Source organism: Phocoena phocoena, chromosome 2 (genome assembly GCF_963924675.1).
Source record: "Phocoena phocoena chromosome 2, mPhoPho1.1, whole genome shotgun sequence".
NCBI lineage: Eukaryota > Metazoa > Chordata > Mammalia > Artiodactyla > Phocoenidae > Phocoena > Phocoena phocoena.
In genome coordinates this window covers 12,763,488-12,782,916 of record NC_089220.1, presented here as the reverse complement: position 1 = coordinate 12,782,916, position 19,429 = coordinate 12,763,488, and the positions used below count along the sequence as shown (strand labels likewise).

Here is a 19,429-nt window from a genome sequence, read left to right as displayed (position 1 = left end):
GGAGTCAGTTAAGTACAGGATTGAGGTTAGGGAGTTGGAAAAAAGCGCCTTCACAAATGAAGCTCTGATGGGAAATGACTTTTAAATGATGTTTAACTACCATTACTTTGTTGAGCATAAGAGTAGGATGGAGCAATGGGACCTATCCAGCAGCCCCTCTGTAAAAGGGCTGCTGGGTAAGTACCATGTTCCAAGGACAGGAGGTTTTACTTAAGATAAATAAGGCACACTCGGTTAAGATTTAGGGTGCCTGTGTACACGGGGTTATCCACCGAGCACAATGGAAGGGGTTAGAAGAGGAAGATAAGGGAAAGAATGAGGTTTAAGCAGGGGAAGAATAATTTTAAAATTCCTAAAGACATTTTTTTTTTAAATCTCCAAAGCTTCTAAAATAGTAGACACAAAGTTCAGCTTTATAGAGAGTGTAGTCCACAAATAGATTCATACTTCTCTAATGACGTTTTACCTTTTACTCTAAAAGCTTATTGAAATGTATGCTGTCAGAAAACAAAGTTGAAATGTGGCACCGATGAGGCATATGAAAGTCCCAGAGCAATTTTCTCTCTGCCAGGTACAGGGTCTGATACTAGCAAATATAAAGCATCCACTAATATCAGTTGCATGAATTGAATAAACATGCAATACTCTGCTTACTGGCTGCTGTAGCCATATAGAAGAACTAGGGCAGATTTTTCATCTCAAGTTTATTAACAGTAAAAGTAGAAAGAAATAGTTAAATATTATAATAGCTAAAAATCTGCAATTCAGATAGACCAATGGGCAGCAAAAAAGAAGGGGAAAAGGAAAAGGAAATGGGTAATAACATAGCAAGAACACATTTCCTGATGAACATATCTCTTAAATTCTGATCTCTTCCCCTCCTAGAAACGTTTGGAATAAGTCTTAAGATTCATTCTGTTCACAACTGAAGAAGAGAAGGGGACCATCAATAGTACACGTTTGTGACAATAATTATAAATAAACAAGTGAATAGTATGATATGCTCTCAGGAGCTGTGAGGCACATTTCATCAATGTGACTCTTACGAAAAAACATTTATCAACTTAAAATTATGCTGAGATTTATTTACAGTCCATACAATGGAATACCTCATATGAGGCTTGTATAGACTACTGATTCCTTGATTAAATTAAAAGGAACTTCCTATATGAAAAAGATTATATCTCAATTCATTTGTAGTTGCTAAATGATCTTCTTTATATGTAGAAAGGCTTATACTCTATATCCATAAAATAGGAATATAAATAATTCCGACTCACACATAAGATTGTCATGGTGATTAAATGAGCTATTGAGAGTTAAACTTGGGCCAAACATGCAGTAAGTCTTTATCTAAAACTGACTATTGACTACTGTTATTATTTACAGACATCAGTTACAATTCATAGAACTGAAAAATAATGACGTTTAATTATAATGAATTTAAAATAAAATTCAAACTTATGGTGTCCTGACTTACCTATTCTCTCAATGTAAGCATAATTTCGAAGCTTATAAATGTTTAATATATATCTCTACAAAGCACTACAGGGTCTAATTAGTTTTAGTCGGTATTAAGCAAAAGAGAAATTTTCTTAAATAACTGACACTTTAGTGCAATCCTCATATTTAAAAATTGCAGAGATATCTGGGTTTTATTCAAATGCAAATAAATTGCTTTTAAAGATTTTTATGTGACAGTAGTTGGGAGTGCCAGATGAAGCACTCTGATGTTGTGCTTCTAAGAAGCATAAAAATAACACAGAAATCACACAAATAATGTGAAAATTCAAAGTCACAAAATCTCTCCCACTTTAAAACACGACCATCCTCCCTAAATCCCGTATGTCCCATCTTCTCTTCTCTTCTTCCTTTCACGGCAAAAGTTCTTTAAAGAGTGCTCTACATGTCTGATCTGACTCTCCTTACTTACTCTCCATTCACTTCCTATTGCTGCTGTAACAAATTACTACAGATTTGGTGGCTTAAAACAAGACAAGTTTATTATTTTATGTTGTAGATTAGAAGTTTGGTGTGGGTGTCACTGGGCCAAAATCAAGGTGTCAGCAGAGCTGCACTTATTCTGGAAGTTTTAGGGGAAAGTCTGTTTCCTGCCTTTTCCAGCTTCAAGAGGCTGCCCACATTCCTTGGCTCATGGCCTCTTCCTGCATCTTCTAAGCCAGCAGTGGCAGCTGAGTCACTTCCCACACTGCATCACTCTAACCTCTTCTGTAGGCATATCTCCATCTGACTCTCCTCTTCTGCCTTCCTCTTCCACTTTTATGCCCCCCCCCCAGGGAATCCAGGATGATCTCCCTATTTTAAGGCCAGCTGACTAACAACTTTAATTCTATCTGCAACTTTAATTCCCTTAATTTGTTTGTCATGTAACCCAACATGCTCACAAGTCCTGAGGATGAGAATGTCAGCAGCCTTGGGTGGCTGTTAGTCTGCCTACCACAGCCTCTATTCACTCCTAAACACAGGGCTGTTCCACTTCCACCCCCATAACACCAGTATAGTCTAAGGTTTAAAACAACCTCATGTTACTAAAGTAAATGGATACTTTGCAGTCCTCATGTTTCTTGACTTTTCAGCTGCACTTTGCAAACCAAGAGAAAGAATATTTCAGGAAGAGCACAGCACAAGAATCATCCCTGTGGGTCCAGCCCAAAGAGAGTCTCCCCCAATGGTTGTGTTAAAGCCACTTAATTTGAGGTAGTTTATTATGCAGAAAAGGCTAAAAGATACACTAGTAACTTGTAGATCATGCTTGTAACAAAGTATCTTGCTCAAGATCACACAGTTATTAATTGATGAAGCTGGAATTTAAATCCAAGTTCATTTGACTCTCAAATCTAAAGGCCCTGCATGGCCCGCCTTTATTACATTATATTCATATTTACCTTCCTGTCTTTAGGCTATCACAGATGCTGGGTGAAGCCTTGTGTCTGTAATGTTCATCCCTATCCCCTCCTGTTGCTCCTCTAACTTCTATTTTTCCTCTTAAGTTACACTTTAAATGTCACTTCTCTGGATGGTCTTCCCTAATAACCCAGAATAGACTTAGGTCTTTTCACTAGTAATCTCTGCATTTCCTTCCAACTACTTACTTCAAGGGTTATTACTTAATTGTGTACTAATTTGTTTAATGTCTGTTCCCCTTTTAGATTATAAGGCCCGGAGGACAAGAATCTTGTCTAGGTTGTTTGCTACTCTTATCCAAGCACCTGGCACATAGTGAACAGGCAAGAATTTGTAGCATGAATGAAGAGTTCTACAACTGACAATATCTTGATGCAGTTCACTTGTTGTATCAAAGGGCCAATATCCCAAGAGTCCTCCAAGAAACTTACACAATGAACTTGAAGAATCTGAAGCCATATATTATCTCTTAGATGAGCCATCATTTACTCCTCTCCTTTCAAGTTCTGCAAGACTCCTGTGCTTCTAAGTAGCTCATTATTAGGCCCATGAACTGTGGGAAAAAGGCTTCACCAAAAGTTTGGCTGAAGTTTATGTCTAGAGAAGTAACAAGTCAGAATGCTCAGGACTTCTACCAATGTCCAATAATTCTAGTACTTTGACACATTAATATGTCCTTTAGAAAATAATTTAAAATTGCACTGTTAAAATGCCAGATTCTTTATTGTTCCCTTTTGAAAAAAGTTCTTTTTCTCTATCTTACTAGAATGACATTAATTTAGGTCAAACTTTTTTCATATTAGGGATGTAATTTATGTCTCATTTCAATGACACTTAATTGACACAGATACTTAACAACAGCAAGTAGATTTTGTTTTGTTGTTGTAAGGTTGCCCCACCCTCAATAACACTTCTTCTTGGATATAGGATAGCATGTGTGTGTGTGTGTGTGTGTGTGTGTGTATGTGTGTGTTTGTCTGTCTGTCTGTCTCTCTGTGTGTATAGGAAGATGGGTGGAAACTGGAGGACATAGAAGTAGCCTTTGAACTAGTAAATTTATTTTTTTAAACAGTGAATCAACTTTAAGAACTTGAACTGAAGATCACCACAAAATTTCCAGGATTCTAGAAACTCCCTAAGACAAAACTTTTAATATAGTTCTGACAATATCTCATGGGGCTATCATTAATGATACTGTATTATGAAAGCTGCTAAGAGAGTAGATCTTAAAAGTTCTCATCACAAGGAAAAAAATGTAACTATGTGAGGTGAAGGAAGTTAACTTATTGCAGTGATCATTTCACAATATATACATATATCAAATCATTATGTTGGGTACCTTAAACTAATATAATGTTACATGTCAATTATATCTCAAGAAGACTAGAAAAAATGTACCTCATGGGATTAACATTAGGGCAAACAGCATCTGCTTTCAATCAAAATTATTACTTTTAAAGTACATATTATTTAATTTACATTTCAAAACAAAAAAAATTAGGTGTTCAAGTCACCTGTAAGTATTTGCAACAATTTTTTCTATTCACACTATTAACATCACTGTTAAGAAGCCACGCTATTAGAGCATTAAGAACACGGAAAGAATTCACTTTGTCGAGAAGAAACACACATGTTAGTTGGTAGAGGACAGTTTCAGCTGCTCAAGACCTCTACACATTTGACTTGACTTAATGTTGAACCCAGAAACCTCTCTACTGTTTGTAGTTTACGTGCTTCTATTAACAGATGGAGAAACTGAAATCCACTGGAGATACTGAGTTCCATAAGCCTTAGAGTATTACTGAGAACTACAGAAACTTCCTGATAGCTCTGTTTTCCACTGAGGATGCAAAAGGATAACCATGTAAGGATCTGGCCAGCTTTTTAGGCTATGTCTTGTTCATGCAATCTCACAGAAATCTGCTGGTAGGAGAGGAAGTAGCCGAGTTAACTGACAGAAAGAAGGGCTAAAACCTACATCTCCTACTTTCAAAGAAAGAGTCTCTGTTCCGCTTTCACTCTCCAAACACCTACTTCTATCTAGTAATGCTCTGACTGACCTCTCGTCCTCTAGCCTTTTGATCTCAAATTCTCTTTAGAATTTCTCTGCTTCATATTTCTTCTTACAATGGCAGCTTCCAAAGAGCTAACTGCCATTATCCCATATTTCCCCCATCTTTCGGTACCCACCCACCCCCAACCATGCCCTGTTCCTTGGTCTTATTTTGTTTTTCCTACAAAATTTTCTGTTCCTTCGGAGACACTTCACGTACATCAATCCCACACATTCTGGTCCTCACTTCCACCTACTGTTCCTCCTCCAGACCACCTAAATCGTGCTTGATTGCTCCCTGTCTGGTGTCTCAAGTGCAGTCTTAATGTGATGGACCACACATACCTGAAGGTAATTCCTTTTTAATGTCACACTTTTTCTGGTTTTAGCTCAACATTCGAATGGCACCTCTTGCGAATGCATTCCAGGGCATCAAAATCATTACAAAGTTCTGACAAAGACATATCTATTTATCAGTGCTGCGAATTAGTCATATTTACTTTAAAGTGAGGAAGCTCCTTCAGTCACTGTCTGTTTTGCTCTACACTGTAGAATGCAATGGATCATGAACGATTCTAATTGTTACCATCTCAGCAAGTATCCTCACCTCTGCAATTTCTGAGATGAAACTAATACTTGAAAGTGAAACTTTAATGTCTTAAATACCTTTTAGCTCATGTTGAAAGGATGATTCATGATGACAGAACTATCTACAAGGCAGGGGTGGCATTCATTATTGAGAATGCTCCTTGGCATCACCTTTATAAATACCTTTGTGATTTGCTTCTTTAGTGTCTTGTGAATTCTGATTAATCTAACAGTTTACACAGTCATAGATCAGCTGGTGTTTTGACAAAATTACTACTAACAGACATCAGAGAACACCAAAAGAAAAATTGTTTTTTATAGATTATTTCCTACGTAGCATTCCTTCCCACTGACAGTTGAAATGAATATGAGTTTTAAGAGCGAGAGAGAGAATAGATGAAAATATTTTTATATTTCTTGTTGTAAGCATGCAGAGAGAGGTACAGAAAAAGTGATAAAAAGAGGTATGGTCTCCATGTTATAAGATTTGGAAAGGCTAAAACAATATAAAGGAGAAAACCCATCAAATCTATATGATGCCATTAGATATAAATTAAAACAAAGCCTAAAAAGATATTAATAATGTGGAATTAAAAGAAAAAAACATAGATGTGACTTATAACAGATGAATTTACTTCAGGGGTCAACAAATTACAGTCCAGAGACAAAATCTAGTCCACTGCTGACCCCTGATTTAGAGGATAGCAGAAACAACTTTATGATTTGGTGGAAGGCAATTACACCTAAACAAAGAATACTGTGGGAAACAATCATCCGTACTCAGTGCTGAGAGAAATGCTATGTTCCGTATCTGGCAAATGTCAAAGGTAGGCATCTGTCAAAGTAATACCAACACGACAATGATCTTATCATGGGGAGAAGCCTGTGCTAAAGAAGCAGTTTATACCAAAGGAGCAGCCTGAAGAAATCCCCAGTGAGCCACGAATCCTGGTAGCAGTGTGATGGCAGCCTAGACCTGAATCTCCAAGTCTGCTCCCGAAGCATCTTAAAGAACAGCAAGAATGACTGTAAACCTCCACAACCTACTCCTTCAGCAAAACTTAGAGCCTAAGAAAACCCATACCCACCAAACAGCATGCGGTGAGCAGGCTGAGAAAGAACAGGGCAGGACACAAGCACTCACGGGAAGGTAGGAAAATGCAGTAAGACAGCAAGAGATAAATGAACATACAAAAATTAACAGCTCTCCTCTAGAAGATATGATTGGAAAGAAGACCCTACTAACATCAACAGATGATTGAATATCTAAGATTAACTTAAGAAATGTGAGTAGGAAGAAAATGATAAAAAAAACTCCTGAAGGTCTCAGAGGAAGAGTTCAACATATGAGAAGACATACCATGTTCTTGAACAGGAAAAACCCAAATCATAAAAATGTCAATTCTCCCTACATTTTTTAAAAAATGTAAAACAATTGCACTAAAAACACCCTAACAAGTTTCTCCCCCCAAAACCAGGCAATTTGATTCTAAAGTTCATGTTGAACATAAACCAACATGATGGGCCCCCAAAAGCTCTGAAAAATAAGAGAAATGAAAGATAAAAGGGGTCTAGCCTGGCCAGGTATTAAAACATATTGTAAAACTTTGATAAACTAAAACAGTATGGTAATGGCATATGGTTCAACCAACCAAACAGGTCTGTCAGTCAGTCAGTAAGCAGACCTGAACATATATGAGAATTTAAAATATGAAAAAAGCAGAACCTCAAGTCAGTATAAACTTGGACTTTTTACTCCATGGTGTTGGGAGGAGTAAACATCCATGTAGATGTTCTCCACGCAAAAAATAAAACCATCCAAGTACTGAAAAACACATTGGTGAACTCCACAGGAGTTGAGGAGATCTTTCTAACTATGACTTAAAATCCATAAGCCATGAAGATAGTTTTTAAATAAATTCTACTATACAAAAATTTAAAAATTTTACATGGTAAAAACATCATAAAGTCAGAACAAATGGAAAATAGAAATATTTACTATGTATATCACAAATGTTTAATCTCTCAAAGAGCTCCTAGAAAATTGAGAAGAAAAAATGGGCAAAGGGTACAAACAGACCAGAAAAAGACAAATGACCCCCTTAAACATATGAAAAAGATGTTCAACTTCACTTAAAACATGCAGATTAACTCTACAATGAGACACCACCTCATCTATGAGACAGGCAAATATTCAGAAGCTTGAGAATATGCTCTGTGGAGAAACAGATACTCTAATACAATGCTGGTGGGAGTGTAAAATGGTACAACCCCTATGAAAAAGTATATGCAAAATTACAGATGGCAAAAATATACATCGAGCAATCTCCTTCCAGGAATCAAGCCTACAGTTTTTCCCTATGCAAGTGGGAAATGACATGTACAAGTTGTACCCTGAATCATCAAAATAAAAGACTGGAAACAACCCAAGGATCCAGTCCTAGGGAACTGGTTAAGTATGCTATGGAACAGAATGTAATACTATGCAGGGATAAAAAAGAATGGGGCAGATCTTTATGAACTGATACAGAGTAAATGCTAGGATACACTGTTAAGTGAAAAAAAGAAAGGTCAGAATAGTATCAATACCTAGAGCAGGCTACTTCTGGTTATGACTGAAGACAGCTGATTATCAGGGACCCTGAAATACAGCACCATTTGAGTTTGCTCTTTAACTTCTAACTTTGAATATTGACAATTAAAGGGACTGCGTCTTGCCTTTCCATTAGAAACTGCATCTCAGGGAAACCAAAACATTACAGTGGATGAGAGAAAACCATACTCTTCAGAAGAATGACAACTAATAAATATAGAAGAAATGACAGATTTAGAAAAATCACCATTTTGCAACTCATGATGAAACAGTTGCTTTAAAAAAAAAGAATTATGAAGTGTTAAATGTTAAAACCATAAAGTGTCAAAACATCACAGAGATTATTTTCACTTCTAAGGAAAAAAACATAACTCCATTATAAATGGATCAGACTGTCATCTCTGTAATTGCCTTAGCATTACTAACAACCAGTTAATAGGTTCCTCTTGATATGATACAATATGAAATATGCAACATCACCTATGGTGTGTTCTACCTAAAATATTTAATGTCAATCTGTAAAGACTTTAGCTCTAATTTCCCAAATACTGGAATTTAGCAGAGGAATAACCTAAAGATACTACAAGATATTTTTTCAGACCAATAAACCAAGGATATAAAAAAGGGAATGTTCCAGATTAAGAGACTTCAAGGACATAACAACCAAGTGAGTGTTCCTGGTTTGGACAAATCAGCTGTAAAGGATATTATGGGACAATGAGTGAAATGTCAACATGAACTTGTGTGGTAGATGGCCACAAATTCTTTGCAGTCGCCTCATTAAGAAGTGAAGTCGGGCTTCCCTGGTGGCGCAGTGGTTGAGAGTCCGCCTGCCAATGCAAGCGACACGGGTTTGTGCCCCGGTCTGGCAAGATCCCACATGCCGCGGAGCAGCTGGGCCCGTGAGTCATGGCCACTGAGCCTGCACGTCTGGAGCCTGTGCTCCGCAATGGGAGAGGTCACAGCAGTGAGAGGCCCGCGTACCGCAAAAAAAAAAAAAAAAGTCTATCGAGGGTGTGGAGAAAAGAGAACCCTTGGCACTGTTGGTGGGAATGTAAACTGGTGCAGCCCCTATGGAAAACAGTATGGAGCTTCCTCAAAAAATTAAAAATACAGCAACCATATAATCCAGAAATTCCACTCTTGGGTGTTTATCTGAAGAAAACAAAAATACTAACTTGAAAAAATATATGCATCCCCATGTTCACTGCAGCATTATTTATAATAGGAAAAATATGGAAACAACCTAAGTATCCATTAATGAGTGAATGACTGAATAAAGAAAATGCTGTGTGTGTGCACGTGTGTATTTCTATATATATGTAAAATGGAATACCATTCAGCCATAAAGAAGAATGAAATCTTGCCATTTACGACACTATGGATGAACCTTGAGGGCATTATGCTAAGTGAGATAAGTCAGACAGAGAAAGACAAATACCATATGATCTCACTTTATGTGGAATCTAAAACAAAGAAGCAAACAAATCAAGCTCATAGCTAGAGAGTAGACTGGTGGCTGACAGAGGTGAGGGATTGAGGGGGATAGGCAAAATGGGTGCAGGGAGCCAAAATGTATAAACTTCTATCTGTAAAATAAATAAGTTATGGGGATGTAATGTACAGCATGGCGACTACATTTAATACTACTGGATTGCATACGTGAGAGGCCCTAAGAGAGTAAACCTTCAAAGTTCTCATCACAACCAAAAAAGTTCTGTAACTGTGTGTGATGGATGTTAAGAGACTTCCTGTGGGGATTATTCTGCAATATATACAGGTATCAATTCATTACGTTGTTTACCTGAAACTAATATAATGTTGTATGTCCATTATATTTCAATTAAGAAAATCTTAGGGGCTTCCCTGGTGGCGCAGTGGTTAAGAATTCGCCTGCCAATGCAGGGGACACAGGTTCGAGCCCTGGTCTGGGAAGATCCCACATGCCGTGGAGCAACTAAGCCCGTGCACCACAACTACTGAGCCTGCGCTCTACAGCCCGCAAGGCACGACTACTGAGTCTGTGTGCCACAACAACTGAAGCCCGCACACCTAGAGCCCATGCTCCACAACAAGAGAAGCCACCACAATGAGAAGCCTGTGCACTGCAATGAGGAGGGGCCCCTGCTCACTGCAACTAGAGAAAGCCCGTGTGCAGCAACAAAGACCCAATGCAGCCAAAAATAAATAAATTCATTAAAAAAAAAACGTGAAAAGAAGCGAAGTCTATTTCCCTACTCACTAAATCTGGGTTGGTCTCGTGTTAGAAGTAAGGCTCATAGGGGCTTTTGGCAGGACCTGTTAGGCTGAGCCCTGGCTCGCGAGCTTCCAGGGGAACAGCACAGGTTAATGTGTCTCTATAGAGCTCATGAAGTCGGTTTAATTCATGCATAAACATGAGTTCAGTTTTCATATGGCTTTTTTAGAGACACAAGCCATTGTGCATAATTGAGCCAAATCCTTCAGTTCTTGTGTTTAGAAAGGTAATCAATGTGTGTTTTCTCCTCTTAATCTAGTGTGTGCAGTTACACATCTGTCTGTGGATAAACTCATCATGTTCCTTGCTTAGCATCTCCCATGAACTGATTTCCAGGGAGGAAAACCAAAAGGGAAACCTCCAATTCCTCTCCTTTCAGTAAATGTGGGGGAGATGGTTGGAGGCTATGGGCTCAACAGTGAAGTTCAGCTGTGTGTGGCGAATTTTTAGCAGTCACGTTATTTTTTGTGGTATGCAGGCCTCTCACTGTTGCAGCCTCTCCCATTGTGGAGCACAGGCTCTGGACGCGCAGGCTCAGCGGCCATGGCTCATGGGCCCAGCTGCTCCGTGGCATGTGGGATCTTCCTGGACCGAGGCACGAACCTGTGTCCCCTGCATCGGCAGGCGGACTCTCAACCACTGCGCCACCAGGGAAGCCCAGCAGTCATGTTCTGACTTGATGTGAGGAGGCTCCACATCCACCCCTCTGTGGGGACAAGTAACTTGTGAGATTAACCCTGGGAGGCAGGTGGGTCAGTGTGGAGAACGAGAGAGGCCCTGCCTGGCTGGGGAAGAGGAATCGGTGGTACCAGGAGAGCAGTGGCAGCCCTCCTCCCCTTCCACCTTGAGGAGGAGGTTCCAGGAAGTTGCCCCCTTACCTGAGCTCCAGTTCAGGTGGACTTGCTTTAGGGCCCCTGACACAGTAGCTGGAGTCCTGCCTCTTCACTGCTAAGTGGAATCTGGAATCTCTCATCTACCTCTTAGTCAATCAGTTTCTACATGTGAGAAGCAAGCCTGTGGGCCAGTGTCCTCATACATGCTGTGGGCTTAAAAAATAATTCAGTGGTTCCCTGGAAAACCAGTCCCAGGGTTCCTACAATTGGTAGTTTCTACCTGAGTTTTAACTGGTATTGCGTACCTAGATTTTGATCGGTTAGCCTTAATTATACCTTGGCATAATCATTTCTGGTGACCAAATCATAAAGTTCTATCAGGGCACCTGTGTCAGTGGTGTTATGCTGGTCAAAATTTGAGACTTTGAAATAAAAAATTTGTCATATTCATGCCTCAAAAAAAAGAAAAAAAAAAAGAAAGAAGTGAAGCTATGTAAGTTCCAGAGCCTGGCCTCATAAGGCCTTGTGGCCTCTATGTTTGCCTTCCTGGTTGTCTTCATGAGCTGCCCTGAGACTGCCATGATGTGAAGAAGCTGATCTACTACTGCACTGGGAGGATGAGAGGCCACGTGAAGAAGAAAAGAGGTGCCTCAAGCAACAGCAGCACCAACTTTCAGACACAAGAATAAAACCACATTAGCCATCAAGCCCAGCCAGCTCTCCAGCTTACAGCCACATGAGCAAGCCAGCCAACCCATAGAATCATGAGAGATCTGCCCAGCCAACCCAGAGAATCATGAGAAAATAAATCATTGTTTAAGCAACGAAATTTTAGAGTGGTTCATTATGCAGCAGTAAATGTGTATCACTGAATATTAAATGAAATGAAAATTTATTAACCAGGAAAGGTGGACATCATTGACTGAAAGAAAACAAAAAAAAAAAAAGCCATTTACAGAGAAGCAAGAAGAACTACAATCCTGCAGCCTGTGGAACAAAAACCACATTCACAGAAAGACAGACAAGATGAAAAGGCTGAGGGCTATGTACCACTTGAAGGAACAAGATAAAACCCCAGAAAAATAACTAGATGAAGTGGATATAGGCAACCTTCCAGAAAAAGAATTCAGAATAATGATAGCGAAGATGATCCAGGACCTCGGAAAAAGAATGGAGGCAAAGATTCAGAAGATGCAAGAAATGTTTAACAAAGATCTAGAAGAATTAAAGAACAAGCAAACAGAGATGAACAACACAATAGCTGAAATGAAAAATACACTAGAAGGAATGAATAGCAGAATAACTGAGGCAGAAGAACGGATAAGTGACCTGCAAGACAGAATGGTGGAATTCACCGCTGCGGAACAGAATAAAGAAAAAAGAATGAAAAGAAATGAAGACAGCCTAAGAGACCTCTGGGACAACATTAAACGCAACAGCATTCACATTATAGGGGTCCCAGAAGGAGAAGAGAGAGAGAAAGGACCCAAGAAAATATTTGAAGAGATTATAGTCGAAAAATTCGCTAACATGGGAAAGGAAATAGCCACCCACATCCAGGAAGCACAGAGAGTCCCATACAGGATAAACCCAAGGAGAAACACGCCGAGACACACAGTAATCAAATTGGCAAAAATTAAAGACAAAGAAAAATTATTGAAAGCAGCAAGGGAAAAATGACAAATAACATACAAGGGAACTCCCATAAGGTTAATAGCTGATTTCTCAGCAGAAACTCTACAAGCCAGAAGGGAGTGGCATGATATACTTAAAGTGATGAAAGGGAAGAATCTACAACCAAGATTTCTCTACCTGGCAAGGATCTCATTCAGATTCGATGGAGAAATCAAAACCTTTACAGACAAGCAAAAGCTAAGAGAACTCAGCACCACCAAACCAGCTCTACAAGTGCTGAAGGAACTTCTCTAAGTGGGAAACACAAGAGAAGAAAAGGACCTACAAAAGCAAACCCAAAACAATTAAGAAAATGGTAATAGGAGCATGCATATCGATAATTACCTTAAACGTGAATGGATTAAATGCTCCAACCAAAAGAAACAGGCTTGCTGAATGGATACAAAAACAAGACCCATAGGTATGCTGTCTACAAGACACCCACTTCAGACCTAGGAACACATTCAGACTGAAAGTGAGGGGATGGAAAAAGATATTCCATGCAAATGGAAAACAAAAGAAAGCTCGAGTAGTAATACTCATATCAGATAAAATAGACTTTAAAATAAAGAATGTTACAAGAGACAAGGAAGGACACTACATAATGATGAAGGGATCAATCCAAGAAGAAGATATGACAATTATAAATATATATGCACCCAACATAGGAGCACCTCAATACATAAGGCAACTGCCAACAGCTATAAAAGAGGAAATTGACAGTAACACAATAATAGTGAGGGACTTTAACACCTCACTTACACCAATGGACAGATCATCTAAAATGAAAATAAATAAGGAAACAGAAGCTTTAAATGACACAACAGACCAGATAGATTTAATCGATATTTATAGGACATTCCATCCAAAAACAGCAGATTACACTTTCTTCTCAAGTGCGCACGGAACGTTCTCCAGGATAGGTCACAACTTAGGTCACAAATCAAGCCTCAGTAAATTTAAGAAAATTGAAATCATATCAAGCATCTTTTCTGACCACAATACTATGAGATTAGAAATCAGTTACAGGGAAAAAAACGTAAAAAACACAAACACATGGAGGCTAAACAGTACGTTACTAAATAACCAAGAGATCACTGAAGAAATCAAAGAAGAAACCAAAAAATACCTAGAGACAAATGAAAATGAAAACACGATGATCCAAAACCTATGGGAAGCAGCAAAAGCAGTTCTAAGAGGGAAGTTTACAGCTATACAAGCCTACCTCGAGAAACAAGAAAAATCTCAAATAAACACTGTAACCTTACACCTAAAGGAACTAGAGAAAGAAGAGCAAACAAAACCCAAAGTTAGCAGAAGGAAAGAAATCATAAAGATCAGAGCAGAAAGAAATGAAATAGAAACAAAGAAAACAATAGCAAAGATCAATAAACCTAAAAGCTGGTTCTTTGAGAAGATAAACAAAATTGATAAACCATTAGCCAGACTCATCAAGCAAAAGAGGGAGAGGACTCAAATCAATAAAATTAGAAATGAAAAAGGAGAAGTTACAACAGACACTGCAGAAATACAAAGCATCCTAAAAGACTACTACAAGCAACTCTATGCCAATAAAATGGACAACCTGGAAGAAACGGACAAATTCTTAGAAAGGTATAACCTTCCAGTACTGAACCAGGAAGAAACAGAAAATATGAACAGACCAATCACAAGTAATGAAATTGAAACTGTGATTAAAAATCTTCCAACAAACAAAAGTCCAGGACCAGATGGCTTCACAGGTGAATTCTATCAAACATTCAGAGAAGAGCTAACACCCATCCTTTTCAAACTCTTCCAAAAAATTGCAGAGGTAGGAACACTCCCATACTCATTCTATGAGGTCACCATGACCCTGATACCAAAACCAGACAAAGATACTACAAAAAAAGAAAATTACAGACCAATATCATTGATGAATATAGATGCAAAAATCCTCAACAAAATACTAGCAAACAGAAGCCAACAACACATTAAAAGGATGATACACTATGATCAAGTGGGATTTATCCCAGGGATGCAAGGATTCTTCAATATACGCAAATCAATCAATGTGATACACCATATTAACAAACTGAAAAACAAAAACCATATGATCATCTGGTTTTCGATGCAGAAAAAGCTTTTGACAAAATTCAACACCCATTTATGATAAAAACTCGCCAGAAAGTGGGCATAGAGGGAAACTACCTCAACATAATAAAGGCCATATATGACAAACGCACAGCAAACATCATTCTCAATGGTGAAAAACTGAAAGTATTTCCTCTAAGATCGGGAACAAGACAAGGATGTTCACTCTTGCCACTATTATTCAACACAGTTTTGGAAGTCCTAGCCATGGCAATCAAAGAAGAAAAAGAAATGAAAGGAATACAAATTGGAAAAGAAGAAGTAAAACTGTCACTGTTTGCAGATGACATGATACTATACATAGAGAATCCTAAAGATGCCACCAGAAAACTACTAGAGCTAATCAATGAATTTGGTAAAGTTGCAGGATACAAAATTAATGCACAGAAATATCTTGCATTCCTATACACTAATGATGAAAAATCTGAAAGAGAAATTAACGAAACACTCCCATTTACCACTGCAACAAAAAAGAATAAAATACCTAGGAATAAACCTACCTAGAGAGACAAAAGACCTGTAGGCAGAAAACTATAAGACACTGTTGAAAGAAATTAAAGACAATACAAACAGATGGAGAGATATACCATGTTCTTGGATTGGAAGAATCAATACTGTGAAAATGACTATACTACCCAAAGCAATCTACAGATTCAATGCAATCCCTACCAAATTACCAATGGCACTTTTTACAGAACTAGAACAAAAAATCTTAAAATTTGTATGGAGACACAAAAGACCCCGAATAGCCAAAGCTATCTTGAGGGAAAACAACAGAGCTGGAAGAATCAGACTCCCTGACTTCAGACCACACTACAAAGCTACAGTAATCAAGACAACATGGTACTGGCACAAAAACAGGAATATAGACCAATGGAACAGGATAGAAAGCCCAGAGATAAACCCACACACCTATGGTCAACTAATCTATGACAAAGGAGGCAAGGATATACAATGGAGAAAAGACAGTCTCTTCAATAAGTGGTGCTGGGAAAACTGGACAGCTACATGTAAAAGAACGAAATTAGAACACTCCCTAATACCATACACAAAAATAAACTCAAAATGGATTAGAGACCTAAATGTAAGACCAGACACTATAAAACTCTTAGAGGAAAACATACGAAGAACACTCTTTGACATAAATCACAGCAAGATCTTTTTTGATCCACCTCCTAGAGTAATGGAAATAAAAATAAATGGGATCTAATGAAACTTAAAAGCTTTTGCAAAGCAAAGGAAACTACAAATAAGACGAAAAGACAACTCTCAGAATGGGAAAAATATTTGCTAACGAATCAACAGACAAAGGATTGACCTCTAAAATATATAAACAGCTCATGCAGCTCAATATTAAAAAAACAACCCAATCAAAAAATGGGCAGAAGACCTAAATAGACATGTCTCCAGAGAGGACATACAGATGGCCAAGAAGCACATGAAAAGCTGCTCAACATCACTAATTATTAGAGAAATGCAAATCAAAACTACAATGAGGTATTACCTCACACCAGTTAGAATGGGCATCATCAGAAAATCTACAAACAACAAACGCTGGAGAGGGTGTGGAGAAAAGGGAACACTCTTGCACTGTTGATGGGAATGTAAATTGATAACAGCCACTACGGAGAAAAGTATGAAGGTTCCTTAAAAAACTAAAAAATAGAATTACCATACTACCCAGCAATCCCACTACTGGGCATATACCCAGAGAAAACCATAATTCAGAAAGACACATGCACCCCAATGTTCACTGCTGCACTATTTACAATAGCCAGGTCACGGAAGCAACCTAAATGTGCATCAGTACATATATACAATGGAGTATTACTCAGCCATAAAAAGGAACGATATTGGGTCATTTGTAGAGATGTGGATGAATCTAGAGACTGTCATACAGAGTGAAGTAAGTCAGAAATAGAAAAACAAATATCGTATATTAACACATATATGTGGAACCTAGAAAAATGGCACAGATGAACCAGTTTGCAGGGCAAAAATAGAGACACAGATGTAGAGAACAAACGTATGGACACCAAGGGGGGAAAGTGGCGCGGGGTGCAGGGGGTGGTGTGATGAACTGGGCGATTGGGATTGACATGTGTATACTGATGTGTATAAAATTGATGACTGATAAGGACCTGCTGTATAAAATAATAAGTGAAATAAAATTCAAGAAAAAAAAGCTGGTTACAAATCCTATGTACAGGACAATTTCACTTTGATGAAACATACATGCATGCAGACACACAGACAAAAAGATCTAGAAGGATATACTAGGTAATAACAGAGAAATATATGTATAATGAGGTAAACTCTGGGTAGTGAAAATATATGTTTTCTCTTCTTATTTTTGTTTTCCTATAGCTTCTATATGCATATATATGCTTTTGTAGTAATAAGGCAGTTGTTAAAAATATGTTTATAAAAAGGTCTATTGTGTTTACTTATTCATCAGAGCAGAAAGTCAGCTGGATCCCTGAAAAGCTTGACTTGTAAATTCTTGCTATTAACCTCTAACAGTACCCCAAAACTAGATAAAGTAAGTTAATCAGTAAGCCTTTAAAGACAGTTATGGGCTGAAACTGTCTCCCCCAAATTCATATATTGAAATCTTAACCCCCAACACCTCAGAACGTGACTGTATTTGGAATCAAGGCCTTTGAAGAGATAATTAAGTTACTAAAATGAGGCCATTAGGGTAGGCTCTAATCCAATCTGATTCCTGTCCTTACAAGAAGAGAAAATTTGAACACAAAAAGGGACACCAGGGGTGTGAATGTACAGAGGGAGGACCATGTGAAAAGGCAGCAAGTGGGGGGCCCTCTGCAAGCAGAGGAGAGAGCCCTGGGACAGACCTTTTCCTTATGGCCCTCAGAGGAAACCAACCCTGCTGGCACTTGAGTTTAGACTTCCAGGTGCCAGAACTGAGAAAAAAGAAATTTCTGCTGTTTAAGCCACCCAGTCTGTGATATTTTGTTATGGCGGCCCTAGCAGACTGAGACAGTACTTGGAGAACTGACCTAGCGTGAGTTCTAAGCACTGCAAATAAATAATGGAACGATTAAAAACAGTTTATAATAATGTCCTGTTCAAGATTTCTCAAAAGTTTTGTCTTTAAAGTCAAATAGGGACTTCCCTGGCGGTCCAGTGGTGGTTAAGACTCCACGCTTCCACCGCAGGGAGCACAGGTTCAATCCCTGGTCGGGGAACTAAGATTCCACATGCCACGCGGTATGGCCCAAAAAAAAAAAGTCAAATAACAACTACAGACATGCACAAAGAGAATGACAGTAAACATATCCACATGGAGAGGAGGCAGAGAGCATGCTTTCTAAATGCACTGCCATACAATGGAACGAGTTCACTGTCTACATTCTACTCGTGAGCTGGCACAAGAGATGGGTTTTCTTATCTTGCTTTGTATTTATTTATTTGTGGGTCACTGACAAAGAGCAAAAGTAATGAAGAGCCAACAACAAAAAAAGCAATATTATCAAGGACTATTTGTTTTTTAATCAGATCCAACATATTTCACTCATCTACTTTTAAGTTAAAAATATCAGGCTGGCCAAAAGGTTCCTTCAGTTTTTAAGTAAAAATGAAAGACACATTTTTTATTTTCACCAAGAACTTTAATGAACAACGTATTCACTGAACCTTTTGGCCAACCCAATATTATTTATAAACTATACTATTACAATAAACAATTTTTAAAAGATTGAGTCCAGTTATGGTCAGAAAACAGAAAAAAGAGAGAAGAGAAAGAAGCTGTGGTGTGGTGATGTAGAGGCCAGGAGTTTGGGTTCTTACTACTTCTGGCTACTATGATCTTATGTCCCCTACAACCTACTGGGTAAAAATACAGAAGGAATTATATTTAAAAATCAGTAAATAACAGCTGAGCAGATACACACGGGAGCAGAATGAAGGCCTGAAACAACAGGCAGATGATAACATTAGTGGAGACTCTGACAGGACGGGAGAGACTGTGGCCTATGTGTATGAAAGATTTGGGATGGTTAGTTGACGGTAAGCACTGCAAGATACGCCTGAAGTGTAACTTCATGACTCAAAAAGTGAATGCAATTTTAGGCATCACTAATAAAAGTATAATTTTCAAAATGAGAGCATTCGATAAAGTTGCCAAATACCACTAGTAATCAAAGAAAACAGGAGACTGTTGGGCAGACTTTGAAATGAGTCAGATCTGAGTTCCAATCTTTATTCTCAAGCTTATACAAGATACGTGACTGTAGGAAATGCAGCTTCCAGAACCTTCAACATCTCTAATGAGAGGACTCTGGCAGTGTTGTAGGGGTCAGTGATACTGTGGGTAACACCTAGTGTGGTGCTGGCACACTGAAGGCACT

At 38.4% G+C, this 19,429-nt stretch overlaps 1 protein-coding gene across 6 annotated transcripts in view; it reads right to left on the bottom strand.

Annotated features, from left to right (window-relative positions):
* Positions 1-19,429, bottom strand: part of RPS6KA5 (ribosomal protein S6 kinase A5) — a 180,422-nt gene that overhangs the window by 82,533 nt on the left and 78,460 nt on the right. The window lies entirely within an intron of this gene.